This window comes from Tamandua tetradactyla, chromosome 5, assembly GCF_023851605.1.
Source record: "Tamandua tetradactyla isolate mTamTet1 chromosome 5, mTamTet1.pri, whole genome shotgun sequence".
Classification (NCBI taxonomy): Eukaryota; Metazoa; Chordata; class Mammalia; order Pilosa; family Myrmecophagidae; genus Tamandua; species Tamandua tetradactyla.
The window spans coordinates 156,473,465-156,497,449 of NC_135331.1; the positions used below are offsets into that span (position 1 = coordinate 156,473,465).

A 23,985-nucleotide genomic window follows, 5' to 3' on the forward strand; every position below is an offset into this window, starting at 1 on the left:
ATAGGATAGATCAAGTCCAGCCCTGCTCCAAGAGACAGCTAGAGGAGGGAGGGGAAGGGGACAGAGACAGCGATTCCAGAGTGTAAGTGACCTGGGTGAGTCTTCTGTACCACATAGAGTGGCCTTGGTTGCAAAAGCTGAGGAACTGAGAAATAGAGAACCAGAGACCTTCCAGAGGGTGCAAACAGCCTGATGCAGAAGCCCAGAGCCCCCAGGAGAGAACAGACTGGAGATGGGAACCAGGAAGCAAGCCAAGCCGCGTTCCTTATACGCCTACCCTCACCAGCGCAGCCCTGCAATCCACGACCCACCCCACACCCCATGCACCTGAACCCCGTCACTCTCCAACCTCCCCGCGCCCCATGCACCCTCACCTCACGAGCCCTCCATGCATGTGTTCCCACCCCACACCTCCAACCCAAGTGCGTGCACGCCTGCCCCAGCCCAACCCACCTCTTCTGCAAAAGTGCAGTCTTGCCATACCCCTCCTGAGCCTTACCTCTGAGTCCCTGCCCCTTGCAGGCAGTCACCAGTGCATAAAGGCTGCAGGCACTTACCTCCATACCCAGGCTACACCCACCCCCAGCTCAAACAGCCGTGCAATCCCCCCCTGAGCTCTGCGCACTTGTACATCAGTTTACAGCCCTCCCAGATCTGGGCATGCATACGACCCGCAGTCGTGCCCCCCAGCTCTGGGCAAGCACTGACCTGTACAGCCAGGCCACAGCCACCCCCAGCCCACGCAGATACAGTGCTGACCCACTGCCCTGAGCTCTGCACATGTGCACCAAGGGCCACACGCCCTAGACCAGCACACGCCAGGGCCCCACCCTACAGACCTGTGTACCCACATAGACACATCCTCCCCACTGCTGGGCACCCAGGCTCACAGGCATCAGCGTAGCATCCCCAGCCTGTGCCTATTCCTGCACTGCAGCGCACCACCGCACTATTGTGCCCCGCCCCGCACCCTGCATCCTGCTCCACATCCATCCCACAAATACCAGGCTTTAGACTATTGAAGAAAATCAACTTCCCAAGTAAACCAATCAAGGTATTTATTTATAGGCCACAAAGGCAGCAGAGGATCAGGATTTTCTGCTTCTCTTCAACATGTGACAGACTGATTAGTATGTGCCTTGGGGAAGGCCTATTTGCATTTATTCTATTTGGAGTTCACTGGGCTTCTTTGATTTGCATCTTTATGTCCTTTATAATGGGAAGTTTTCCCCCATTATATTCTCAACTAATCTTTCTAGCCCTTTACTCTTCTTCTCTTCTCCTTCTGGGACACCTATGATACTGACATTTGGGTGCCTTGTTTTGTCCATCATTTCCCTGAGATCCAATTCAAAATTTTCCATCTTTTTTGTCATTTTCTGTTTTGAGTGTTTGAAATCAGTTACTCTGTCCTCTAGTTTGCTTCTTCTTTCTTCTGCCTCTTCAAATCTGCTGTTGTGTGTCTCTAGTATATTTTTGATTTGGTCTACAGCATCTTTAATCTCTATGATATCTGCCATTTTTCTATTTACTCTTTCAAATTCCTCTTTATAATATTCTACTGTCTTCTTGGTCTCCTTTATGTCACTAGCATCCCATTTATTTTTTTTAGTAGAGTTGTATGAGCATCTTTGATTAATTGTTCCAAAGTCTGTGTCTCCTTGGGTGTTTAATTTGGCAGTTAGGCTGGGCTCTATCTGTCTGCATCTTGATGTGCTTAGAGATCTTCTGTTGTCTTCATGGCGTGTAAATATCTTGATAGGTTTACTTTGGAAGTTGATTTTCTTCAGTAGCGTAAAGCTTTGCATTTGCAGGATGGATGTGGAGCAAGATGTGGGGTGCGGGACGGGGCACAACAGTGCAGTGATGCTTTACAGCACAGGCATAGGCACAGATTGGGGATGCTACGCTGGTGCCTATGAGCATGGGATGTGGTTGCAGTATTGTAGAGGTGTAGTGCAGGGGCCATGGGTATGTGGTGTAGCTCAGGCAGGTCTTGAAGTGCAAGAGCAGGGTGCAGTGTGGGGGACACAGAGGTAGAGCACGGTGGGCGGTGAATGGGGAGGCTGTGTGGGTGCCTGGGGGCTGGTGTGCAGGTAGGATGTGGGTGGGCATGTGGGGGGTGGGGACCATAGGTAGCAGGGTGTAGGATAGGTGACTCAGAGGTTGGGCATGGGGGTGGGGGGTGTGCAGGGCACGAGTTTATCTTTGTGCAGGGGGGAGGGTTCTAGAAGGCCCTGGATACAGATGTGGGACTGTTTAGGGGCAGGCACAGGTCACAGGGGTTGCAGGATGTGGGTCAGGGGTGGGTGGCATTGGGTGGGCAGTGCCCTGGCGTGGATACACAGTTGTGGCGGGGGTTGGAGCAGGTGTGCACACATGTGCAGGATGGGGGCTATGTAGCACAAATGCATATGTGAACATCTGCCAAGTATGGGAGCAGGGTGCTTGTGCCAGGGGTGGGGGGTGTACAAGTGTGCACATTTGTGGGGCAGGGGGTTGGGGTGCAGGGGTCAAGAAGCCAATGTATGAATGTGTGGGCGCCCAGAGATAGGGAGGATGTGGCTCTGCAGATGCTCGGGTCTGGAGGGGCTGGACGCCGGCGTGTGCTGATCTGCGCAAAGCTCAGAGGCAGCAGGTCCGGTTGCGCCTCTGTGGGCTGGGAGCAGGTGTGGCTCAGATGTGCAGGTCAGTGCTTGCCCAGACCTGGGGGCGTGACTGGGGGTTGTGTGGTTGTGGGGATCTGAGAGGGCTATAAACTGATGTACACGTGTGCAGAGCTGGGGGGAGGGGGTGGCTGTATGGGCTGTGGGCAGGTGTGGCCTGAGTATGGAGGTGAGCTTCCACAGTATTTATAGTGTGATCATAACGACCCCTGGCGACCGCCTGCAGGGGGCAGGGAGGGAGAAGTGGGTCTCGGGAGGGTCAGCTCAGGGCAGGGCGAGACTGCACTTGTGCAGGAGAGGTGGGTTGTGGTGGGCTGAGGCAGGCATGAGCGCACTTGGGGTGGGGGGTGTGGGGCGGGTACGCATGGGGTAGGGGTGGTGGCCAGAGGTGCTTGGAGCAGGGGCAGGGGGCTGGGCGGGTAACGGGGTTCAGGTGTGTGGGGTGTGGGGGTTGCAGGTCATGGGTCTGCACTGGTGAGGGTAGCATGTTCAAGGAATGCGGCTTGGTTTACTTCCTAATCCCAGTCTCCCTGTCTGTGCACTCCTGATGGCTCTGGGCTTCTGGGTTAGGCTGTCTGCAGCAGCCGGGAAGGTCTCTGGTTCTCCGCATCTCAATTCTTCAGCTTTTGCAACCAGGGCTGCCCAATGTGGTGCAGAAGACTCGTCCAGTTCGCCTACACCTGGGATCGCTGTCTCAGTCACCTGCCTGTCCCTTCTCTAGCTGTTCCTTGGGGCAGGGGTGAACTCCACCTATCCTATTCCACCATCTTCCTGGAACTCTTTCCCTGGGAAGCTTTTTAAAACAGAGGATTCTGGTCTCTGGAGAATCTGAGTCAATATGTCTGGGACTGAGCCATGAATGTGTGTTTTCAAAAGGCCCTAAACGAATCTTTCTGACTCCTGTAGTATACTGTCACACCAAAGGCATGTTTCCAGAAAGGAAAAAAAAAAAAAAATGAGGCAGCAGCTTCTCTGCTACCGCGGTTTGTTTGTTTGTTTGTTTTTGCATGGACAGGCACCGGGAATCGAACCTGGGCAGGCAAGAATTCTGCCACTGACCCATCCTCGCACCACCCTCTAAAGGAATCTTGATGGACAGTCAGATTTGGGAACACTGCCTAAAATGCAATTTTTAATTCAATAAAAAGTTCCCCCAGCCTAGAGGGAAACCTGATCCCAAGTGTTCTCTGGCTAAGAAAGTCCATATCACAGCATCTGCAGCCACATTCCTGGAGTGACCTTTAGATAATTATCTAAAGGTTTGGCCAATCTGAAGAAATCCCAGAATGGTCTGAGCTAAACCATCAGGATGCTCACATCACCCTGTGCCTTTTCCGAGGTGTCAGTGCCCCCAAATCAGGGATCCACAGTTTCTCCCAACCAGATGGCTGGAACATGTGGCATAGAGTTAAAACAAGACAAAAATCTCCCACCTCCTCATTGGTTCTATTCTTTGAATCTCTCTGTGTCATCTGATAGAAAGGCTGTCAATAAATACTCATTGAGTCATTGTCGTTAGCTTGGAGAGAATTCACTTCACATTTTATCAGCCCATAATACATGTCACCTATGGGATGTGAATTCAGCCAATGAAGTTTCATTAATGTGGATCCTCATTGAATCCTACAAAAAATGGCATACATTTTATTTTCCTCACCTTCATCTCTCCCCTTTTTACTAGTCCTGTGTTTTAATCCTCACTCGCACGTTTTCCTCAGTGAAAGTACTTCACCCTTCTTTCTTGTTAATACCTTCAGATCTGTCATAGAGTCACATGCTCCCGGATACAAATAACTGAAAAAGATTCATCTCTGTGGTAGCAGAGAAGCTGCTGCCTCATTTTTTTTTTCCTTTCTGGAAACATGCCTTTGGTGTGACAGTATACTACAGGAGTTAGAAAGATTTTCACAAAATATTTCTGAGTGAAGCAGGGAGAGGGGATGGGGAAGTTAAGATACTGCTGTGGCCTTCACACATTAGTTTGTAACTTGACTAAATATTTATTTGTCATCATGTCAACAAGGCTTAAACATTTCAATCCAGATCTGTGTTTTCTGAAGTATTCTTTTTAGGAAAAAAGGTTGGTCTCTGCTTCCAAACTTATATTCCTTTATCACCAGTAAAATATCTGTTATTTACTTATTTAAGGTTTTCCTTAGGAAACTGTAAACAAAGATGTAAATCCAACAGAGCAGAACGTGTGTCTTTTTACCCACCATTATATCCCCCATACTTTACACAATGACTGCCAGTAGGAGGTGCTTAAAACTATTTTTTAACCAGTCAGTGAAAACACATTGTAAGAGGGTTGTAGGACTAAAGAGGACAGAGAAGCCGTTGCAAGACCATTTCAGGGAAAGAGAATCTCATGTAGATGGGAAATTCTTTTTGCCAGCATGCACATGTGCAGTGTGCATACATACAGACAAAACATGAGGGGAAGAGGACAATATGGCAGTTGTGGACGAAAGTAATTATATCTCTCTTCCCTTTCTTTATGTACAACATCAATGGGAGTGTAGATATGGATGTCCTTCATACAATGGGAGTGTAGATATGTATATCCTTCATATGGAAGTTTTTTGGAATGGCTCTCCTATTGCTCTAAAGATAAAGTCTTAACTCAGTGTGGTTTTCAAGGCTGTGCGTGATCTAGTCACTGCTACCTGTTTAGCTTCAGTCTCATCTCTGCTACTCCCTCACAAGTATCCCACATTTCAGCTATTCCTAATTTCCTTTGCATATTCTTGCCTACGGACCTTGGCATATGCTGTGTCATCTGCTAGGAGCACATTCCACCTCTTTCATCTGGCCAATTCCCTTTCATCTTTTAGATGTCTGCTTAAATATCATTTCCTCCAAGATGTCTTCCTAAGCCTTTGGATTGGGTTCCTCTCCCATGTGCCCCCCATTATGGCACCTTCTGTATCACATTGTGATTGCTGTGTGGTTGCCTGGGCTACCCCCTCTGCCAAGACTGTGAGCTTCAGAGGCCAGTGACCATGCCTCTGTTTGTCATCAGTGTTTCTTCAGGACTGAGCACAGCCCGATACAGAGTCTATACATGTTTATTTAACGAATGAATGAAGAAAAGAAAAGGGAAATGGAATTAATCGATACTCTGAGCAAACATAATGGGATGATGCCCGCAGAGATATGGTGGATACACTGAGGTGGTGTTGGCTTGGTTTTCCTAGCTCCTTTAAGGTCCTTTAAGATGTTCAGAGGAGTTCCAAAAGATTCGGGAAGGTCAATATGGAATCAGCTGTGCCCAAAATTATATTGGGGAAAGGGAAGAAATAAAGGTAAATGATTTCTCATAAGACTGATAGGCTTTGAAAAATCAAATATTAATTGTAGTTAATACACTAATTACTGGTTATTTATATTATGAAGTAGCTCTTATTAAATAAAATGGTCATTTAATACTAGACAAAAATTCTTGTCCCATTTTTCAGTTTTATTCTGAATTATGGGGAAAGAGGTATTTATCACCTGCAATAGTTTGTTAAGGCTATGAAAATGCCCAAATTAAGGCACCAACAAGAGGTTACCTTCACTCAGGAAAGACTGATGCCATCTGGAACACCTATGTCAGCTGGAAAAGTGCATGGCAATGTCTGCTAACTTTCTCTTCTGGCTTCTCATTTCATTAGGTTTCACCACAGGCTTTTCCCTCCTGCATCTCCAAAGGTCTCAGGCTGTATGAGCTGTCAGCTTTGAAGCAACTGTTCTGCAAGCATCTGCATCAGCTAGCATTTCAGTTATTTCTAAGGTTTCTCCAAAATGTTCCCCCTTTTAAAGACTCTAGCAAACTAATCAAGACACACCTTGAATGGGTGGAATTACATCTTCGTTTTATCAAAAGGTTACACCCACAACTGGGCATGATACATTCCCACAGAGATCTAATCAAAACCCTACACTATTGAATCAGAATTAAAAGAAATGGCTGTCCCTACAAAATTGGATCAAGATTAAAACATGCTTTTCTGGGGAACAAAATAGATTCATACTGGCACATTCTACCCCTCTGAACCCCCAAAAGACATATTCCTTCCATATACGAAATACATTGATTCCATTACAATATCACAAAGTTTAAAACATTTCAGTAGCAACATAAATGCAATGCAAAATCAGAAACTGTTCAAAATTCTCTTCTGGCTATAATCCTGTGAAACTCAAAACAAGTTATCTACTGCCAATATTCAAGGAGAAACAGTGATAGGATACATGTTTCATTGCCATAGGGAGAAACCAAAAGGTAAACAGGCGTCAATGGACCCAAACAGTTCTGAAAACCTGCAGGGAAGACTCCATTGGATTTCAACATTTGAGAGCCATTTATCCTCCGGGTTGTAGAAAGCAACAGTCCCACCTCTTCCAAGAGCCTACTCAGTGGCTCTGCTCTCTTCAAATACTGGGGTAAGTTTTCCAACACTGGAGAATATTGTGAGGAACACCTTCTCTTGGCTTCACCCTCTCCAACATCAAGGCAGCACCTGGGATCTCTGCTGTCTTGAAGTAATTTTTCCTTCAATATGTCCTTTCCTATCCATCTTGGTCTAGACTGGCAGTGGTTCCATTTATATAGATCCTGCAAGACTCTTGTTGGTTTTCTATGTAGTATGCATGGATCATAACTATCAGACAATAGGACTTTCCACAAATCCTTTCTGGATAACTCCATTTCCAATCCTTTTTCTGAAATGGCTCACTGGTTCCATGTTTGGTTAAATTCTCAGGTGGGGTCCTATTCACAGGAGTCTCATTTTTCTGGAAATGCAGAATCATCCAGACCATCAATTTCTGTTTGCTTGTTTTTTGTATGCAGGAGTTTAGTTCTCAACTTATCTCTTCCTTCTCATATCTTACTATAAGCTTCAAGGAGTAGCCAGACTGCATTTTCCACATTCAGTTTGGAGATTTCTTCTGCTAAATATCCAAGTTCATCACTTTTAAATTCTGCCTTCCATCCAATTCCAGCACCTAATTTTGCCATCTTTTCTGCCACTTGAAAACAAGAATCACTCTCCTTCCAGTTTGCAATGATACATTCATCATTTCTGCCTAAAGCCTTATCAGAAGTATCTTTAGAGTCCACATTTCTACCAAAAGTCTCTTCAAAGCATTCTAGGCCTTCTATATCAAGCTCTTCACAACTTTTCCATAATCTTTCCCTTATCCGTTAAAAAAAAAAACCTGTTACAACATGTTTGGTATTTGCAAACCACAACAGCACCCCACTCCTGGTACCAAAATTGGTATTCGTTTGTTAAGCTACCAGAATGCAGCATAACAAAAATTGAATGGCTATTAAAAAGGCAATTTAATGAGTAGCAAGTTGACAATTCTAAGGCCATGAGAATGTCCAAATTAAAGCACCAACAAGATGTTACCTTCATTGAAGAAAGGTTGATGCTATCTGGAACACATCTGTCAGAAGGAAGGCAAGTGGCTGGTGAGGTCTTTGGCCTCTGACACCTCTGTCAGTGGGAAGGCACATGGCATCATCTGCTAGCTCTCTCTTCTGGCTTCTCATTTCATTAGGCTTCCCTGGGGGTGTTTTCCTCCTGCATTTTAAAACATCTCTGGCTGTGTGGGCTCTGTCAGCTCTGGAGCAACTGTTCCCCAAGTGTCTGCATTGGCTAGCATCTCTGTCATTTCTAAGGTTTCTCCAAAATGTTTCCCCTTTTAAAGACTCCTTTAAACTAATCAAGAACCACCCTGAATGTGTGGAGTCATACCTCCATCTAATCAAAAAGTCACACCCCCAACTGAGTGTGTCACATCTCCATGGAGGTAATCTAACTGAAAGTTTCCACCCTACAGTACTGAATCACTCTTTGCCACCACCAGATTGGATCAGGATTAAAACATGGCTTTTCTGGGTAAATAATAGATTCAAACTGGCACAGTAACCTACATGAGTCCATGCAACTATTCCCTAGGAGATTTGTAGAACAAATAACATGATATGGGTCTACAGAAACTATCAAAAGGAGAGTTTTAAATTAATTCTAGGATTCATGTTTGAAATAGGCCCATTTAGACCAGAAGCTATTACTTTAGATCTCTGTCACTTGTAATCCTATCTTGACAGCTCACATATTCAAGATGATGTCCCAACAAAGATCTTAGTTAAAAGGGGGGGGAAAAAATTCATCCATAGGTACTAAGGGGACCCCACTCACCACGTTATTTCCCTATTGGCTTAATTTTCTCACTGCAATAAAATGTGGTATTGGGTTATGACTTTCCTGCAAACAGGTTCCCAACTCCATAGTGAATGCAATTGTCTGTGGGCCAAGGCAGCAGCAGCAAGAGAGCTGGCAAGAGTCTTGGGCACCTGGAGCATATCTAACTTAGGTATTTACCTGATAACCTGAATACAGTTATTTATGTGAAGTTTGGTTCCTTCATCTTCCCATCTAAAATGGAAAATTCTTTTACAATCTACCCATCATATTTAAAACTCTTGAATGGCTTTTAAAAAGGCAATTTAATAAGTTGCAAGTTGACCATTCTAAGGCCATGAGAATGTTCAAATTAAAGCCCTAACAAGACGTTACCTTCTCTGAAGAAAGGTTGATGCTGTCTGGAACACATCTGTCAGCTAGGAAGGCAAGAATATTGAGATTATAATCACTTCGTATTTATGTGTCATATAATTGGTTAAGCATCTCATAATAATAATAATGTAATAAATGATTATTCAAAGATTCGAGAAAGAGGAACTTGGCAAGAAATGTTAATTTTATGGAGAAATCTATTATCTATAATTATCTATTTTATATTGTTAATTTCTTCATTCTATTACTGGCTTCCTTCATTAGAGGGAAAAAAATATATCCAATAATTCTTTTGAATACTGTCAAGAGATCTAGTATGTAGATATCTAACTAATAATCATTGATTCATTAATCTAAGCTTACTAGGCACTAACCAACATCATTATTAGCCTATATTCATTTTCATCTATGAGATATGAGGTTGGCCAGTAAGGTTTAATTGATATAGAAATCACAAAGTTAAACCTCAAAAGAATATATGGAGATTCAAGAAACTGAAGGACAGAATAAAAGCATGCATTAAAAAGATGCCAGTAATGCAGTAAATGTCGTACCTTTGAAATTACCTTGTTTCTTAATTAGAATTCTTCAGGCATATCAATTGAACTTGTTCTCACTGAGAACCACACCCTAGGCAAATTCAAAGCATGCAAGGGAATTATTTTCTAGTTAATGGAGCATGTAAGTTTATCTTAATATTCGAGGTTATGATGGGTGAAATGTAAACTGAAAAGTTTTCCTTTTTATCATGGGTCATGGTATAATAGCGGTACTTACTTCATGAAATAAATGTCCAATTACCATAAAACAAATGGAAGGTCATTATATTTTACTCGGCTTTTGTATGCAGTCTGTGAAATGCATTGTCTTACAAATTGGCATGCTGTAATGCTTTGTACATGTAGTTAAGCCAGTGAACCCAGCCTTGTCTTTTCCTCATTATAAACCACTTGGGCTCCATTCTAGCAGTGATAACTTGGTCTTTCTCATCTCTGAATCTTTGCCTAAACCATTCTCTGTCTAAAATAACTTTTTCTCTCCATTACCAATCTATGAACCTTTCCTCCATCAAACCATTTCAGAAACTCATCTCTCCTACACGTGCCTTTCCTATCACTTCCTCGATCATTTATAATTATACAGATGTGAAATTTCGGTCACATATGGTAACTGGCTAGATAACCTAAGTAACAAATAAGTCCCTTTGCTTTGCAGAGATGAGATCCCTAGTCTTAGCTTTCTAGTATGTGTGTATTTATTGGAAGAGGGGTGGTGGGCTGGAGAGAAAGGACTAGTTAAGTATGTTCAAGTACGTGCAGCTCAATTTTGATAGCTTATCAGCCTTGGAACATGGTCTGCATCATATGTCAGTATTACCCTTTTCTTCAGCTGTTCTTTGTAATTGTATGTTTATTTCACTTATATTTGCCTGTCTCCACCATTAAATTCTATTTTATTTCTTCCACTTATGGCAAGTCTTTTGAAACCAACAATTTGAAAATTATGTGTTTCTATGAGGAGTAATGAGAATACATTGCTGGCAACACCATGTCACAAACTCAGTTGTTTTTGTGGGTCTGGAAAGTTACATAAATGTGCAAAGAGGCACAGTGTTAGACAGGGAGCAGAGGCTGTGCAAACTGGACAGTAACTGCCCAGCCTAGGGGCGTTCAAATTAAAAAATGCACAAAACCCCTGCCAGTCTAATTTGGCCTTCCAGCCCCTCATTGACAACCCCAATGCCCTTATTTCTTGCTCCCAGCCTGTAAGGTATGTCGGTGGTGACAGCGATGATTACCTACATTTTCTTCATGAAAGAATTGAAACACAGAATAGTAACTTTCCAGGGAATTGGCTTCATACACATATCTTGAACGAAGAGCAGCTATTTGCAAAAAATCAGTGAAATAAAAATCATGATCTAAAACCTGGGAGTAAATGAGCAAGACTCTTTCAAAAAAATATTTTTGGGTACATTCAAAAAGTTTTAATAGCATAATTAAACCAGCCCACCCCCATTACTGTGATTTGAATATATATAAATATACATATATTGTTCTGATTATACTTACTTTGGGAAATTTGGCATCTCGGGCTTCCCAAGGGATTTTGACTGTAGATGAATTATCTTGCTTTGTAGAAAACCTAATTTTAAAGGGAGAATTGTCCTTTCCCTAGATGTCCTACAGTTTTTAATTTTCAAGATTATAATTCATTTACTACTACTATTATTATTAGCTCTGAGGGGAAAAAAGTTGGGGGTAACATCAAAAATCCACTATTTAATGTGAATGCTTTGAAATTTTTAGTCACTTCTACTACAGTCTGGGAAGCAGGCAAAGCATATTCTGCAAATCAAGCCCGTTAAAATTCTACTGCAAAGCGCAGACTTGACTGACTGCAAGTGGAGCTGTCAGCTCCTACAGGCGTCACTGTCAGAGGGCCATGTCATCTGTCAGGGTCGGTTCCAGCTCACTGTTCCACATAGAGGGAATGCACTGTTGCCTCCCAATTGATAACACGCTGCCAGAAGCATGTTACTTTCTCATCCGTCTTCTTGTAGCTGTCAAAAATGGAATCCATTAATTAGTTTGTTCTTGTGAATTTTAGTTGTTCTGAAGACATGTAAATTTCAAAGTAAGACAAATAAATATCCCAACCCAAGCCGTGATGCCAAGAAGGGCTCAAACTCCCAAAGTGGCAGCTGCAACTAACAGTGTCCAGAACTGACCAGCGAAATTCTGCCTTAAGTGAACGTAATGAGGTGGCTAGTTCCCCGTCCCTTTTAATGAGAGCAAGTTTTCCAAGGCAGCAGAGGAAATAGGGAGAGTTAGAGAAAAAGGCGGAGGAGAAGCCCCGGACATGTTCTAACTAGTCAGGCAGTTTTGACACAACTTAGGGAGTCTGGCTGCCGCTGCTGTTACATGATTACCTTTTTGTATTTTATTTCTCTCCCGCGGCTTTCAAAAAGTTTGATGGGCTTTATATTCCACATTTTGGGGGTCTCATAAAGCATATGCAATTCTATAAGTTTCATATCCTTTAGACGGATGCCTCCTGAGTAATTCACTTCAGTATTCCAATATACAGTATATCTATGAATTGAAGGAATGTTCTATAAGAAACTTGAAACAGATATATTGGGCAATCTTTACGTCTGATATAGTATATTGCAAAAATGAATATGTTTCAGCTTAACTCAATTTTTTCCCCCTTGGCATTTTTTCCAAGTCAGTGATAAAGGATTGCACTGACATGAAATTATTTTATACTATTCAATTCAATAAGCATTTATTAAGTGACTATTCTGTGTGCTAGATGCTCTGGGAAATAAAAAAAATGATTACAATACAGCCTCAGTCCTTTAGAAGCTCACACTTTAAAGGAAGAGGCAGACACATCCAAAAGACCCCTCGTTCAGGATCAACTCTGGGATGTGCTAAATAATGTGCCATGGGAGATAAAAAAGAGAGGTGAGCTCCAACCCAGAAGCTCCAAGAGGGTTCTGGAAGAGGCAGGGTTTCAGCAAGGCTTTGAAGGAAGTGTTGGTCTCCAAGTGGCTGTGACATCCTTGATTGTTAAAGCATATAACGTATGTGGAAGAAAAGTATACAGCAAAAGAGTTAGTCTACAAATAACCAGGAAGATAGGCCTTTCACAGACTGAAATGTGCAGGGAAGAGCTTTCCATACGGAAGTACCAGCACCTGGCTTACCTCAACACAATGCAAGGGGCTCCCTTAGTGAAAATGCACATAGAAGTCATTTGTTAGCATTGTTCTAGGAGTACATCTAGTGGTTGGTAGCATAAATAAACACTAAATATAACCAGAAATAGGTGTTATTCTTTTTAGTTCTCTCCAATCCATTCAGGATATAATACAGAATGGAGAAGTATAATCAGTACAATGAATGGAAAATAAGATAAAAGATAAATATGCAGAATCATTATTAAGCGCCTCAAAATGTTTGAGTTATTTAATTCTTTTCCACCAAAGTCCCTCAACTAATGAATGTATAACAAAAATGTGGTATATACATACAATGGAATATTATTCAGTATCAAAAAAGGAATGAAGTCCTGATGATGTGATGACATGGATGAATTTGAGTACATTATGCTAAGCGAAATAAACCAAACCCAAAAGGACCAATGTTATATGCTTTCACGGATAGGAACTAATTATAATAAGCAAACGAATAGAGTTAGAATCTAGAATATATAGGTTATCAGGGGATAGATTGGAGATAGAGAATGAGGAGTTAATACTTAATTTGTAAAAGATTTCCATTTAGTTTGAACATTATTGTGAGTATGATTAACAGTGCTGAATTATATCTGTAAAGGAGGTTGTAGGGGGAAGCTTTGGGTTGTGTATATTACTACAATGAAAGTTAGAAGATAAAACATGAGAGTTGGGATGGTTTGAATCTATTATGTACCCAAGAAAAGCCATATCTTAATCCTGATGCAATCTTGTGGGAACAACTGTTTCTTTTAATCCCTCTTCAGTACTGTCGGTGGAATCTTTTGATTCGACGATCTTCCTGGAGATGTGACACGCCCAGTTGTGTGTATTAACTTTGATGAGATGGAGATGTGATTCCATCCATTCCAGATGGGTCTTGATTAGCTTACTGGAATCCTTTAAAATAAGAAACACTTAGGAGAGAGAGCCAGAAATGACACAAGCCTCACAGCCAAGAGAAACTTCGTAGCAGAGCTGACAGAGATGTGGACATGTGGAGAACAGAGACACAGATGTCTGGAGATGCCTGGAGCCCAGCAGACATTGCCATGAGATGTTAAGTAAGCCATAACCTGGAGAGAGCCAAGGGAAGCCAAGAGATGAAAGCCAGCCCTGGAGAAGTAGAGTGAGGAACCTCCATAGGAACAGAGGCTGAAAGCAACGGAGCCCAGGAGCCAGGGACCAGTGTGTCTTCCCAGCTGACAGAGGTGCTGCAGACACATCGGTCTTCCTTGGATCTTTTCCTAGATGCCTCAGTTTGGACATTTCCACAGGCTTAGAACTGCAAACTTGCAACTTAATACTTTTGCTTTTTAAAAGCCATTCTGGTTCTGGTATATTGCATTCGGGCAGCTTGCAAACTAGCACAGGAGTGTATAACACAGTGAACCCTGTTGTAGATGATGAACTGGGATTAACAGTATAAATACAAGAATGTTCTTTCATGAATTATAACAAATATACCAAACTAATACAAAGTGTTAAAATCAGGGTGGTATATGGGTAAAAAATATGCCTAATGTGAACCATGACCTATATTTTAATATTCTTTCATCAGTTGTAACAAAGATACCATACTAATGCAAAACTTCAATAAAAGGGGGTTATATATATATATATATATATTTCCATATATGCTGGGTTGTTTTACGAGATTTTCCTGTTACCCTACAACTTCTCTAATTAAAAATAAAACAATAATAAAATAATATATTTCACAGGCCTGTGTATTTGGTGTTTTAAATGAGGTAATCCATGTAAATTGCTTCTTACAGTGCATAGAACATAGAATCTCCCAATAAATGCTGGCTACTACTGTTAAAAAAAAGAGTACAATTATAAATTATAAAATCATGCTACCATTAGTTGTAACAAACATTCCACAGTAATGCAATGTGTTGGTGGTGGCGTGGTGTATGGGAATTCTGTATTTTATGCATGATTATTCCCTAAATCCACAACTTCTCTAATGAATATTTTTTAAAACCAGTTTACTTAGCTCAGCTGAAGTGCTACACATGTATGGCAGAACTGAAATTGATTGGGTTTTCTGGCTATTCTAATCCCTTTCAGAGAGTAGCAAAATGTTGCATCCCTACAACCAGCCTTTCTCCCTCCCTCTCTCCCTTCAATACCCCCCTCCTTCTCTTGTCTGTTGAAGTGTGTGACAGGCAATGTGCTAGGCTCAGGAAATAGCCTTAGAAACAGGAGATAACTTTAACCCCTGACTGCACACCAATAATTTAACTAAGAGCTATCCCAAGATTCTTCTGCCTACAGCAAGCTATTTTCACTTTGCATATAGGGGCTGATGGGCCCACTTTCCCACAGGGGATGCATGCTGTGGGATGCTCAAGTAGAGTGAATTTTAGAAGAATGGTCTTTTCAGTGAGGACAAGTCATCCCTGATATCCCACCCCCACCCCATGAAAAGCCTTACAAGTGGCACTGAAGCCTCCTTTCTGCATACACCAGTTTCAAGAGCCCTGATAAGAATGGGCCCCTGGCTGGTCCTATCCGCACAAGTCTGTGAATATCACACCTGCCATCTGAATTGCTGATCTCAAGCGCACTGGCAAGTGAGACAGTCAAATCATTAACTTGACTTTGATTCCATCAGAGTTAAGGATCAGTCAAAACAGGATGGATTAACCCACCAGGAATCCTGTTTAAAAATGAATGTACCTGTGAATGGATGTTTGTAACCTACCTATGCTCTTTCCATTAGAGGAATCCCTTAGAAGTACCTGATTGCTCATTTAACATTTTAAAAATAATAAATACATTTATCCTTTATTACAAACTCCTGCCATAAAATGAGACAGCAATTTGTTTGGTTGTCTATAAATAATGCAGTAATATCTATTAGCATAATTTCTATATAATTTTCCCTCTTTTAATTGGGTGCTTTTCTCTGTCTTTCGTTAATGGCACCTTCCCATGACCTTTAAATTCAGTTAGAAAAGCTAATCCTCTGGTTAATCTGGACCAGTTGGTTTCTGAAACACCACTCAGTGACAAACCATTATTTCTAGCTCAGCTTTTAATTGGTTAGAATGTTATTACTGTGAGATCCAGTAGCTGTCAGATTTGCCTGCTAGCCAGTCTGAGCTTTCTGGACATATTCCAAGTCATTAAAGCAACATCCCCTGTGCAAGCCAAGGATATTTATCCTGAACCCAAGCCCAGTGCTCTCTTTTGCTCTTATTTAATTAAGGCCTAAGGACTGTTGGAGGGAGTCCTGCTGCAGACCGGGGAGAACTACACTTTTGAAAAATAATCTGAGGTTCAGTTTTTATGTTAAATGCCATTTCTGAATTATTAGGTAAAATTGCTATACAAATCACAACTTGACCCTGATGCTAAATATATGTTTTCTCAGAAACTTTATGACTTATCTCAGCTTTGAATTTTTCCCTGCACTAATTGACTCAAAAGGACCCAATTATACCATGGAGTTAGGATAATACTATCTAATGCCCCAAAACGCAGATAACATTGCAATGATTTCACTCTTATAAAGAATAGAAGATCTTGTGTTTTCTTTTTAATTGTCCTATTAGGAGCTCAAAAACCGTAACTAATAACAGATGATCATTTTGGACATCCCTCTAAAGAATTAACAGAAGCAAAAGAGATCATCCACGTGTAGTTTTCCTGCTGTGTAGCAATGAACTAGAGCTGTCTGGGAGCATGCTGTCAGAAGCCTGGATGCAGTTCTAGACTCTCCCCTGACTAGCCGTGTGACCTTGGGGAAGTTAGTCAATTTCTCTGGCTCCTGATTGCCTCCTCTCTAAGAGAACAATAATAATACTATTTATCTTAGGGTTTGCTAAGTGGTGAGCATTAATCCCAAAACGCATGTTAGATCTTTCAAAAATACTGAGATTCATGAAGTCAAAATTTTACTGAAATAGAATCATGATGTTAAAGGAGCTCTGGGAGTGGCAAGCAGAATTAGGTTTATTAACTTAAATCGAGAATCATTTATAGAACAACTAACAAAACAGAAGCAGAATACATATTATTTTAAAACCTACAGGTTTTCAATGATTGAAATCATTCAATGTATCTTCTTCAACCACAATGAAAATGAAGCTAGAAATCAATAACAGAAACAGAACTGGAACATTTATGCATGTGTGGAAATTAAACAATGCATGTTTAACCAATGGGCCAAAGAAATCATAAGGGAAATTAGGAAATATCTTGAAGCAGATTAAAATGAAAACAGAGCATATCAAAACTTATGAGACACAGCAAAGGCAGTGCTGAGAGAGAAATTTATAGCTCAAAATGCTTATGTCTAAAAAGAGGAAAGATCTCAAGTCAGAGACACAACCTCACAACTGGAAGACCTAGATAAAAAGAGCAAACCAAACCCAAAATGAGCAAAATGAGGAAATTACAAAGATTAGAGAGGAGTTAAGTGAAATTGGGAATTTAAAAAAAAATTGAGAATAAACAAAACCAAAAGTTGGTTCTTTGAAAAGATCAATAAAATAGATAAATCTTCAGCTAAACTAACAGAGAAAAAAAGACACAAATAACTAAAATCAGAAATGAAAAGGGGACATTTCTACCGCCCCAAAGAAATAAAAAGGATTATATGAGGATACCATGAACAACTGAATGCCAATAAATTTTTAGATTGCCTAGATGTAATAGGAAAATTCCTAGACATATACAACCTACCTACACTGACTCTAGGAGAAATAAAAGATTTCAATAGACCAATAACATGCAAAAAGATTGACTCGGTAAACAAAAACTTCCCCACAAGGAAATGCTTAGAACCAAATGGCTTTGCTGCTGAATTTTGCCCAACATTCCAAGAAGAATTAACACCAGTCCTGCTCAAAATCTTAAAAAAATTTGAAGAGGAGAGAACACTTTCTAACTTATTCTATGAGGCCAACAACACTGTAATACTAAAGCCAGATACAGATACGACAAGAAAAAAAAATTAAAGACCAATATCCCTTATGAACATACATGCCAAAATCCTCAAAAAAAAAAAAATACTAGCAAACCAAATCTAACAGCAAATTAAAATAGTTATACACCATGATCAGGACTGATCCCAAGTATGCAAGTGTGGATCAACATAAGAAAATCAGTTAATCTAATAAAGCACATTGACAGAATGAAGGATAAAACCACAGGATCATCTTAAATGACACAGAAAAGGCATTTCACAAAATTTAAGCACCTCTTCTTGATAAAAAACATAGAACAGTAGGAATGGAAGGAAACGTCCTCAATATGTCGTATATGAAAAACACATAGTTAACATTTTTTAGACTAGATGGTGAAAGACTGAAACCTTTCCCCTTAAAATCAGGCACAAGATAAGGATGTTCACTGCCACCACTGTTATTCAACATTGCACTGGAAGTTCTAGAAAGAGGAATTAGACCAAAAAAAGAGAAAGAAAACACATTCAAGTTGGAAAGGAAGACTGAAACTTTCACTATTTGCAAATGTCATGATATTATATATAGAAAATCCTGAAAAATCCATGGCCAAGCTACTAGAGATAATAAAAGAACTCAACAATGCAGCAGGATACAAGATCAACACAGAAAATTCAGTAGTGTTTCTATACAATAGTAATGGACAATCTGAGCAGTAAATGAGAAAAAAAAAATCCATTTACAATAGCAGCTAAAATAATCAGATACATAGGAATAAATCTTACCAAGGAAATAAAAGCCTTGTACATGGAAAATTACAAAACATTGTTAAAATAATCAAAGAAGACCTAAATAAATGAAAGGACATGCCATGTTCATGTATTGGAAGACAAAATATTAAGATGTCCATTTGCCAAAAATGTTTTATAGATTCAATCCAATCCCAACTAAAATTCTAACAGTGTTCTTTGCAGAAATGGAAAAGTCAGTCATCAAATTGATATGGAGGGTTAGGGCCCCCAGACAGCCAAAAACATCTTGGAAAAGAACAAAATTGGAAGACTCATACTTTCTGATTTTAAAACTTATTACAAAGCTATAGTAACCAAAACATGGTATTGGATCAAGGATAAACATATAGACCAATGGAAACAATTCAAGAGTTCAGAAATAAACCCTCACATTTATGGCAAATTGCCTTTTGACAAGAGTGCCACATCTACTCAATGGGAAAAGAATAGTCTCTTCAACAAATGGTTTTGGAAAAACTGGATATCCATATGCAAAAGAATGACTGTTCACCCCTACCTCACATCATACACAAAAATTAGCTCAAAATGGTTCAAAGACCTAAATATGAGAACAAAAATGAGAAACAAAAGAAAAATACATGTAAGTGGAACTTTAATAAAATCAAAACCTTTTGTGCATCAGCAGACTTTACCGTAAAAGTAAAAAGACACCCTATACAATGGGAGAAAATATTTGGAAACTTATATCCCATGAGGGCATAATATCCAGTATATCTAAGAAAATTTTACAACTGGAAAGAAAAAAGACAAGCAACCTAGTTAAGAAATCAAAAGACTTAAATGAATATTTTTCTAAAAAGATGGGAGAGTAGCCAAAAAGCATGCAAACAGATGCTGCACATCATTAGCCACAAGGGAAATGGATCAAAAGAACAATGAGTTACCACCTCACATTCACTAGAACAGCTACATTAAAAAAAAAAAAAACAGAAAATAACTAACATTGGAGAGGATGTGGAGAAATAGGAATACATGTTTATTCTTGGTGGGAAGGTAAAATTGTGCAGCTGCTGTGGAAAACAGTTTCTGGCAGTTCCTCAGAAAGTTTTGTGTAGAATTACCATGTAGCTCAGCAATCCCACTTTTAGGCATATCCTCAAAATAATTGAAAGCAGGGACTTGAACAGATATTTGCACACTGGTGATAATAGCAGCATTATTCACAATTGCCAAAAAGATGAAAGCAACTCATGTCCATCAACTGATGAATGGATAAACAAAATGTGGCACATACATACAAAAGAGTATTTATCATTATTCTGAAACATGTGACATCATATTGTGTAATTAGGTCAGACGAAAAAGGATAAATATCTTATGCTCTCTCTTATTTGAAATTGTTAGAATTAGGAAATTCATTGAGAAAGAAATCAGAATACAGGCTCCCAGGGGCCAAGGTGGGGGTAGGGAATAGGAAATTAATGCTTAATTGGTAGAGTTTCTGTTTGGAGTGATGATAAAGTTTGGGTAATAGATGGACTTGGTAGTAGCATAACATTTTGAGTGTAATCAATACCAATGAATTGTAATTTTGAAAGTGGCTAAAATGGGAAATTCTGAGCTGTAATATGCTACCAGAATAAAAATTTTTAAAAAGCTTACAACCGTACAACACAAATAGGGATCTCCAATGTAAACTGTGGACTATAGTTCATAGCTTAATTAGAATAATATTGCTTCATCAATTGTAAGAAAATTTCTATACTAATGCAAAGTGTTTAATGATAGGTAAAATCGTGAGTATGAATGGGAATATATGGGAACTCCAAATTTTCTGAATAATTTTTTTGTGAACTTATAGCTTCTCTAAAAAAAAAGAGCTGTCTTACTAACAAATCAAGGAAGTAAAAGAAAAATATTGCAAATTTATTTTCTCTATAAAATCTAATCCCACATATGATTATTTTTTCTTTCAGATATGAAGATGTGACTCTTCATTCTTACAATAACTTTTCAGTAACCAGAAAATCTTTTCTATTTGGAGAAATGGGTAGGTTGAATTAAGTGGAAAAGTAAGTTAATTTCCCTAAAGCCTCCTTCATCAAGGCATATATAAACTAGAAATCTCATCTTTCAGCTGCAGGATTTTAAAGCTATAATTTTCTTTAAAATTGGATTATTTGTGATATATTTTGGGGAAAATTAACCTTTGAAATATAATGATGTCTTCAAATTCAGAGGTTTTCTTAAGAAAATCCATCAATCTCCTAGGCATTTTTAAAAATTCAATGACATTTGACCCATAGTTAATGGAAATGTGAAGCCAAAAATAAAGTGAAGGAAAAATGATAAATGAGGGGAAATATATTTTAAAATCCAAAGTAATCATCCTAACATGCACATTCAGAAATCCCAACCCATTTCTTTGGAGGTTTCTTTCCCTCCTATTTTTGCACTAGGAAATCAACTTTTAGTATCATGTTAGTCAGACTTCCAGGGCTATTCTTTCATTAATGTTCACATCAACATTAATTATCATTAAAGATCTTTTACATAGCAACAGGAACTGGCAAGGCCTCAAACACAAATTGTTTTGATGGTATAGATAAAATTTCTTACTCTAAAGGGTGCCTGTGATAAAATGATTCCTTGAAATGTGATACTCAAATTGATTTCTGGAACCCATCCTACTACTAGGCAAATAAATTCAACCTTAATTTTATGTTTCTTCTGGAACATCTGGTGAAGTGACTCATTTCATTAGAATAGGTTGGAGTGGCTCTTATTATGTATAAACAATCACTTCTAAAGGGAGAAAGATGTACCCAAAGGTGCTGAGATGAGAGAGGCACTAACTTAAATGATTGTTCTGTGTGAAAACAGTCTTTTGACATTAATATACATCATGATAGTTTGGAACCTCTTTTAAAATAGCATTCATGTTTAACTAGAGATAGAAAATAACATGAAAAATGAGACAACAGTATTCACCTTAAAAATTCACCTTCAAAACTGTTCCCTAATTTTGGTTACTTTTGCAAATAAAAAAGAAAAGATGTAATTGAATACAGAGTTAAAAATAGAGTAGAAATAAAGATTAGGTAGCAAAGCTATGCAAGCAGAGAATAAAATGAGAAAAGTTGGGGACTCTTTGGAATTAAGAGATCTGTATATATAGCACTATGAATTTAGTAAGAAATCGTTTTTATTTTTCTGTATTTTTTCTAATTTTTACTACTTATGGAATGAATTGAATCAAAATTGAGGCAAGAAGGGTGGATCCCTATTAACTCTTTGTTTAGAGAGGAAGAATTTCTAAATATGCTCTATCTGCTAGTCGGAATCAATTACTACCAAGAGAGTCATAAACTGGCCCTGAGCTAGGATCTATTCTAAAACTTCCTGGAAAATTGGAACAAAGGTGCTAATTTCTCACAGTAAAGGAGAAACATCCTTTTAATTGGATCAGATTATTTTTTATCTCCTGGATTTTAAAGACTGACCAGAATAATAAATACCGCCAATAAATTTTAACCTGATCGATGTGACTCAAGATTAGAGACCTCTGCCATTCTTCTTCCTGACAGGTAGCAAAGATCAGTTGGACTAACTAACTCAGGGCTGGTGTCAGGAGAACTGAATAATGTTCACGAGGCAATACCTAAGGGAAACCTTGGGAAGATTTCAGAGCCTCCATTCCCTCTCATTTGTAGGAACTACTACTCTGTACACAGACAGGACGTGGATGATGGTTTTGATCTGGCTAATACACGCACATATATGTATGCATGTGTTTGTGCATGTGTGTATTTCTTCTCACCTTGGGTTGCTAATTTCTTTAGACAGTAGAGAAAATATGACCCAAAAGTTTAAGTGTATTCTGCCTAATGTCTCTTTCTGTCTTTCAAAAATGAATTAACCAGTGAGGCTGAACACCTGCCTTTACGATGTTATCTCATTAATGAGGGGACAATGGCTTAGCTTTATCATAACATGGTACCTTAATTTATTTTTGTGTCATTTCTTAAAAATCTCACTTTACTAACTATGTAATACATGCTCATTGTAGAAAAAATGGAAAGGAAAAAAAAAGAGCATCCATAATCTTACCACACAGAGACTAATATTTTTACCTTCTTATCTTTTGCTATACTTTTTGTTTTTATTTGAAATTTTACTATAAAAACAATCTTATATTGAGCTTTTAAAAGTTATCCTTATGCTCTTTTCCCACTTAAAACTTTGTAAATACGAACAGGTTGTGAGTAGGTTTGTGGGTCAAAATAATTAGATTTCAATTTTTGCAAGATTATTCCAAGGAGAAAGGTTGGTGAGAACAAGGTTAGAGATATGGAAACAAGTAAGGAGGATGTAACAATAATCTAGGAGGGAGATGATGAGTGGTGGATTTTGAGGAGATGGAAGTAGACAGAGTGGAGAGACATTAAGTATTAAGGGCAAGGTTATTGCTTCAATTTCTCTGGTCAGCTTCAATCCAGTGGGTGGTAAAACTGTACTCATTTCCCATGACTTGTGATCTTTTTCCCTTCTCCTTTCTCTCTCTTCTACTTTTCATTCACTTTATTCATTATTCTTTTCTCCAATGTTCCTTCTGCTGTTACTCATACTCTAGGTCTTCCATTGACACTTGAGGTATGACTTGGCTCTTTGGTGTTTTTCCAGAATTCAGAAACCAGAAGAAAATATGGGAACAATACATTGTAACAGATGAAGGATCTAACATTAATATCTCAGCCACCGATACAATCATAAGTAGCAAGTCGCAGACCACCTCAGCCACTAGTGCTAAAAAGTTGAATCTAACAGAAGAAATTCCCATATTTACTGCTCTACTGCTGGAAAAGACCATTTGAGATAAACAATTAATAAGGAAACCTGGGGTAGGGGTGAAGGATAAACAATATGTTTGCAATAATTAAAATTCTTACTATTCTGATGTGAATTGGTGCATTTCACTAAATAAAGTAAATTATATGGTACAAGATGATGATACAGTGGGAAATGCTTTTAGTTTCCAATAAAAAGTGTGGTGGTTTGAAGCTGTATGTGCCCTAGAAAAACATGTTCTTAAATTGAATCCGTACTTGTGGTTGCACACTCACTAGTAGGATCTTCTGATGAGGCTGCTTCAGTTAAGCTGTGACCACCTCCATCAGGATGGATCTTAATCCTCTTAGCAAAGTCCTTTATAAATGGAATGAATATATAGTGAGAGGAAAGAAAGCCATGGAAGCAAGAAGCTGGAATCAACAAAACCCAGAAGAGAATAGAGAGACCAGCAGACGCAGTCATGTGCCCTGCCGTGTG

At 39.4% G+C, this 23,985-nt stretch overlaps 1 long non-coding RNA gene across 1 annotated transcript; it reads left to right on the plus strand.

Moving 5' to 3' along the window:
- Positions 1 to 5,646: 5,646 nt before the first annotated feature.
- Positions 5,647 to 23,652, plus strand: LOC143682831 (uncharacterized). Its single transcript, XR_013175310.1, has 3 exons — positions 5,647 to 5,971; positions 20,634 to 20,707; positions 23,341 to 23,652. It is a non-coding gene; the product is annotated as an uncharacterized LOC143682831 (long non-coding RNA).
- The last annotated feature ends 333 nt before the right edge of the window (positions 23,653 to 23,985 follow it).